Source organism: Micromys minutus (assembly GCF_963924665.1).
Source record: "Micromys minutus genome assembly, chromosome: 1".
Lineage (NCBI taxonomy): Eukaryota > Metazoa > Chordata > Mammalia > Rodentia > Muridae > Micromys > Micromys minutus.
Window position 1 is genome coordinate 19267928 of NC_137969.1, and position 6589 is coordinate 19274516.

Here is a 6589-nt window from a genome sequence, read left to right on the forward strand (position 1 = left end):
TTCATGAACTCATCGGCTTCCGTCCATCAATGATGACCATCATCTCTTACCATCTTCACCATCTTCCCTTGGTCTGTAAAGGACCAAGTTTCATCCTCTGCATATCTCTCTCTACAATTTCGCCAGGAGGTGGGACATGTAGAAAGATAGAGCAATGACTCTCTCCCCACCCCTTCCTTCTCCCCCCTTCCATATCCCAAACTCCATCTCTGTCTTCACTAAGTCCATCACCAGACTTGTAAGTTCCAAGCTATTCCCCAAATCTTTCATTATAACATACAACTTTCTAGTGATAAATGCCTTCGCTCATTTGGCAACTACATTTTAATAATAAAAGTGGCCTCCTTAGAACCTTTATCTGTCTCTGGTGCTATTATCAAATGCTTCAAAGTCTACAGAAGAGAATCTGTATTGATTGGCATTCTTAAACTCCCTGCAAAGGTCCAGAGACATATGAATTTTTTTTTTTACGTTAACCTTGAATAACATGAAAATCAGAGGCACAAGCTGACCTTTAAGTAATACAATGTGTGCTCCATCCAGTATGCATTAGTAATGCTGCAGTCTTAACACAATTTATAGTTGTCACCTCACCAAAAGCATGTTAGGACTTCCTAACAGCTCCAAACCCACTATCACTGGCAGACTGGAGCCACTGTCTCTTTGTGGACCAGAAGGACACACAAGAGATCAACAGTGTTAATAGGCATTTCTTGTGTGATGGTTTGGGGTAATGAGAGCAGCATCTCATGTATAACTTGCTGCATAGCTAAGGATGAGCATATTTCCCTCTTCTTTTTTGTTCTTTTTTAAAAATCGTTTTTATTAGATGTTTTCTGTATCATTTACATTTCAGATGTTATCCCCTTTTCCCCCACTTCCATCCCCCTCACCCATTCACGCACTCCCACCTCAGCACCTTGGCATTCTCCTACACTGGAAAAATGAGTCTTCGCTAAACAAAAGGCCTCTGGACCAAAGGCCTCTCCTCCCACTGATGCCAGACAATGCTATCCTCTGCTACGCATACAGCTGGAGACCTGGGTCTCTCCATGTGTACTCACTGGTTGGTGGTTTAGTCTCTGAGAGCTCTGGAGTGTTTGTTTGGTTGAGATTGTTGTTCTTCACATGGGGTTGCAAACCCTTTCAGCTCCTTCAGTTCTTTCTCTAGCTCCCCCATTAAGGTACCTGTGTTGTCTGATGCTCAGCTTCAAGCATCCTCATCTGTATCAGCACGACTCTGGCAGAGCCTCTGAGGCTCTGAGGAGGCATCCATATCAGGCTCCTGCCAGTAAGTATTTCTTAGCATCAGCAACAGTGGCTGGGTTTGGTGGCTGCCTATGGGATGGATCCCAAGGTGAGGCAGTCTCTGGATAACGATTTTCCTCTTCTGATTCAATATACAGAGTGCTGGGTTACAGGTATATACTATCACCACATTTGGTTTATCAGTTCTGACTAGCAAACCTAAGGCTTCCTGCATGCTAGACAAACATTTTGCCAACTGAGCTATGTTTTTTACCTTGTTTCATTCATATTTTACTTGAGTATGTACCCTCTTCAGTGGCCAGAAACTTGATAAGGCACAAGCAAGCACCTGGTAAGAAATGTAACTTATTTATGTGATATATTTAACTAAATGTGATGTATTCAGACAACAAATCACATGGGAAGTCAACTGCCTTTCTGAGCTTCCATCTCTTCTTGTATAAAATCACGGTCTTGCTGGCGGTCCTTTCTGCTCAGCCATTGTTCTATACAGGAGGCAGCCATGACGCCCAGCCGGGATGGCATGGTCCTTGGCAGCAGCGAGTGGACACTTGGAACAACCAGCTGTGGGCACGCAAGGTCCTCAGACACAAGGCCTGGCAGGCGAAAGGGCGTCGCACTGTCCCTTGTCCCACATCCAGTCCCATCAGGCCCATCGTGAAGTGCCCTACAGTTAGATCCCTACACCAAGGTCCCAGTTGGCAGGGTCTTCATCCTGGAGGAACTGAGGTGGGGAAGGCGGGTCTGGTACCCACAAGAAAATGGCTTGCACCATCAGCATCTCTATGGGTACAGGAGGCGAAATAAATCCACGGAATCACTACAGGCCAACATGCAGCGCCTGAAGGAGTACCGCTCCAAGTTCATACTTTTCCCCAGGAAGCCCTCTGCTCCAAAGAAGGGTGACAGTTCTGCTGAAGAACTTAAACTGGCCACCCAGCTAACAGGAGCTGTGATGCCCCTCCAGAATGTGTACAAAAAGTAAAAGGCCAGAGTCATCACAGGAGAAGAACTTTAAGGCTTTTTGCCAGCCTTTGCATAGCCCATGCCAATGCCAGGCTCTTTGGCAAAAGAAAACAATCAGAGTCTTCGTGTCGATATCTAAGGTTCCCTTCTCTTTCGCTTACAAGTACATGGTTCATTGTAGTTTTAGCCTGGCATTTGAGACATTCAAGTTGAAGCCCTCTGCTCTCCCCACTGGACTGTCTGGCAGAAGTTTTGTTTTTGCTCATTGTGTGAGATCCAGCAGGCCAGAGAACCCTGATATCAAACTTCAGTCAGATGTTCTCTCCTAGTAGGATTTTATTTATTTCATTTGGGAGAAAGTTTTGGATAGTTTATGTATTTACATTTCAAATGTTAGCCCCTTTCCAGGTCCCTCCCACCCACCCCCACCTGCTTCTATAAGGATTCTCCCTCTCCCACATTACCCACTCCCACCTCAACACCCTGGTAAGGTTCTTTTAGTCACCCTGCAGTGGTTTCTGACCCAGTGGGGTAGCAACGGAAACCGACAATCCGTGCGTGTCTGTGGGAGGTGGCCCCGGGAACATTTTGGATAATCAAAATGAACTGAGATGTCCTTTACATCATACTATTAAAAACATGGCCACGGGTTCTTTGCGGAGGGATGCAGTTGAATACTCGTTTTTACGCATAGGTTCTTCCCTCCCTTGATGGCAGCTGCTGCAGGGAGAAGTTCATGGCTGCGGGTTAGAAGTTGTCAGGCTCTGTATTTAAATATTCTTCACCCAGCTCAGTTCAAGGCCCAGGTCAGCCCATAGTATTAAGTTAAGTACATTGGGAAATACATTATCTTCTGGGTCACAGGGGTACAGTTCAGAGAACAGCAACAGGATTTCCTGGTTGATAGATGATTCCACAAGAGGTTATAGCTCTTCTGCCCTAGAAATAATAGCAGTAATACCCGACATTCATATTCCTCTCTGGAGTCTGCAGAGGGTTTTCACATCCATTACTCTCCGGGATGTTCTTGGGAGAGCACGGGCTGCACTGGGAGAGGGCACAGTACTGTAGCCCTTCAGGCTTGAGCTGGCACAAATACTTCTACCGAACAACTTCCCCAGCAGTGCGTCCTTGCTGCCCCTAGGAGGAACCTCAGTGTACCACCTGTGATTAGGAATGCCTGTCTTGTAGACGAATGAGGAGGTCAAAGGAGGCCATGCTTACGTATCTTTAACTATTATTTTTTTCATAAAAGCTATCAGGTTGGGTCTGTACGATCAAAATCTGATCTATTGTTTGACAGGTTTATATGTGTATATGATGTATTTTCATCACAAATACCCTCTACTTTTCTCCCATATTTGTCTCCCCTTCACCCTGAGCCCCTGATCCTCAATTAATTCACCTCCTACTCTCATGGTTATGTTTCTTGTAACCCACTGAACTTCATTATGGTTGCTTGAGTGAGCATGGACAGGAAACCAATAGCTAAAAACCACTGTACAATGTGACTCCCTTCTCCTCCTTCCCGGGACTCATTAGCTGCCAAAGAGTCTCCAAAGCCCTTTCCTGTTTCCCAATAAAATGTTTAAAGTAGGCATGGATTTCCCTGAGGAAACATTAAAGATGGAGTCCAAGTACAGCTAGCATCATTCTTTAAATGGCCTTTATATTTATGTCTTCCGCATCACGCATTCAGTTAGTACCTTTCTATAGTGTTAAGAAAAGCCCGATTCCCTGCCTTGCAAAAATTTGGAAGATTAAGCTATTACAGATCCGGTTACATTTATGACTTTAGTCTGTGAGTAGAAATTGAGACACTCAGGTGAGGTACGAAAAGAACACAGTACAGCTATAAAATCAGTCAGTAATTCTGTGGAAGGAGGCTACCTGGATAGCTTTGTGCTTATGTGTATAAAGTCCTATGGATTACTGGGGTTGCATAAACAGCAGTTACTATCAATGTCTTCTCTCTTCCCCTGCTTTCCTCCCTGCCCGTTATCAATAATGTTAACACCCTCATCCCCACTGTAGAGAAATGGAGATCACAGGAAAGTTCACTATAGTATCTGTAGCCGATAGAGTAGTGAAGCTCTCATAACGATGTGTCTTATCCCCAAATCTCTAGCCTTGGCCCACTGTTCTACAGTATGCAGCCGGCCTTCTTAGAAAGCAAGGAAAACAGAAAAGCTTAAGTTTTGCATTCCGGTTTTGTTGTAAATTGTTGCTTTTCCGTTAGTGTGGGATGGGAGTAAAATCTGGGGCCTTAAGCACATTAGGCAAACAGTGCTCTCCTGAGCTAGATCCCCAACCCTCTTTTCACTCTATTTTTGAGTATGGGCTCACTATGGTGTTTGTATAGCCCAAGTAGGGCTTGCAACTTTCAGCCACAGACCCTTGAGGTTCTGGGAACCACAGTCCTGAACCACCTGCTTGTACCTGAACCCAAAAGACTTAGAGGAGAAAAAAGCATGAAGAAAGCTTGCAGAAGGTGGTAGTATTGATTGATTGTGAGTAAATACTTCTGGGGGTACCAAGAAGTCTAGTCCATCTAAAGAGGTATTTGGAAATGGACTGAATTTCATCACAAGGTCTTCTTGTGCACACATCTCTCTCTCTCTCTCTCTCTCTCTCTCTCTCTCTCTCTCTCTCTCTCTCTCTCTCTCTGTGTGTGTGTGTGTGTGTGTGTGTGTGTGTGTGTGTGTGTGAGTATTGTACCTGTGCATGCACATGTAGAGGCCAGCATTGGATTCTTCTCTTCCTTATTATTTTAAAGCACAACCTTCCCTTGCATTTCAAGCTCATCAATTGAATAAACTGGCTGACAAAACGCTCTCACAGGATTTTTTTCCTCTTTGTCCTCAGCCACTGGGATCATAGATGTATGTCACCACACATGGGTTTTACTTGAGTGCTGGGCATCTAAACTCAGGTCCTCATGCTTGTGGAGCAAGGACTTTATGCACTGCACATCTCCTCGGCCCGCATGCATTGCTACAATCTGAGTCTAGGCCTCCTACAGATCAAGTGGAATGAAACATCAGAAACTCCCCTTCTCATAAAACAATTTGCAGCATCCGTTCTGTCTCTGCAGCCTTCCTTCCAGTTACTGCAAATACAAGAGGGTAGAAATAGCAAAGTCAAATACAAGTGTAATCAATTAGAGATCCCTGAGGCAAGTAAGTCAACTACAACTCCATGGTTTTGAGATCACATGGGCCTGAAACCAGGATATTTTCTTTTTCAATTTTTACATTGACTTCGATGTGATACAAAAGTACAAAATCCCACAAAGATGGGCAAATGAAAGTGTGATAGACAAGCAGGAGTTCAAATAAATAATAGCTACGTGCATACCTATACCTTCTTCTATCAAAAGATGTGAGTCTCAGAAGAAGCCATGTGTGGCCATGTGAGTTCTGCTGTCTTCTGTAAGGCAAATACCCCAGAAGCCCAGACAATGTAAAGAAGCTGAGAATGACCAGGATCTGAACAATACCACAACCAGAGATAGTCTAAGCATTCTCTTTTTTCACCATTTATTCATGCACAAAATAATTCTGACCATCTATTTAACTTGAAGTTACTTTCGTGTCAGAAAATGTGCTAGAGGCAGATTTTTAAATGTGATAACCAAAATTAAGAGACAAGAAAAACACAAAAACCTTGAGAAAGAAGAGATTTCACCTTTTGCTTCGCCTCATACTTTCATGTAAGTCCATCACTGAGGGACATCTGGGCAAGAAAGCTAGAAACAGGAACTGAGTCGAAGACGATGGGAAGACATTGCTTGCTAGCTTACTCCCTGTTAGCTTGGTTATGGAGCACAGCCCAACCTGCCTGGGAATGATGTCACCCATAATGAGCTGGGAACATTTTCAATGTTATTGCCCTTCCCAGTTTCCCCTCCACAAGCCCCCTATTCTCCCTCCCACTGCCTCTATGAGAGTGCTTTCTCAACTGCGTGCCCACTCCTGCCTCAGCGCTCTAGCATTCCCCTACCCTGGGTCATCAAAATTCCACAGGACCAAGGGAGTCCCAGTGATGCCAGATGAGCTATCCTCTGCAACATATCCAGCTGGAGCCATAGGTTTCCCCCATGTGTACTCTTTGGTTGGTGGTTTAGACCCTGGGAGCCTTGTGGGATCTGGTTGGTTGATATTGTTCTTCCTATAGGGTTGAGAACCCCTTCAGCTCCTACAGATCTTGCCCTAACTTCTCCACTGGGGTCCCTGTGCTCAGTCAGGTGTTTGGCTGTGTACACCTGAATCTGTATTGGTGTGGCTCTGGCAGATTCTCTGAGGGGACAGCTATACCAGGCTCTGCCAGTAAGCACTTCTTGGCATCAGCAATA

At 44.8% G+C, this 6589-nt stretch overlaps 1 pseudogene across 1 annotated transcript; it reads left to right on the top strand.

Moving 5' to 3' along the window:
• The first annotated feature begins 1644 nt into the window (after nucleotides 1-1644).
• LOC308439891 (large ribosomal subunit protein eL13-like) lies at nucleotides 1645-2448 on the top strand (annotated as a pseudogene). Its single transcript has one exon. The product of its transcript is annotated as a large ribosomal subunit protein eL13-like (transcript).
• The last annotated feature ends 4141 nt before the right edge of the window (nucleotides 2449-6589 follow it).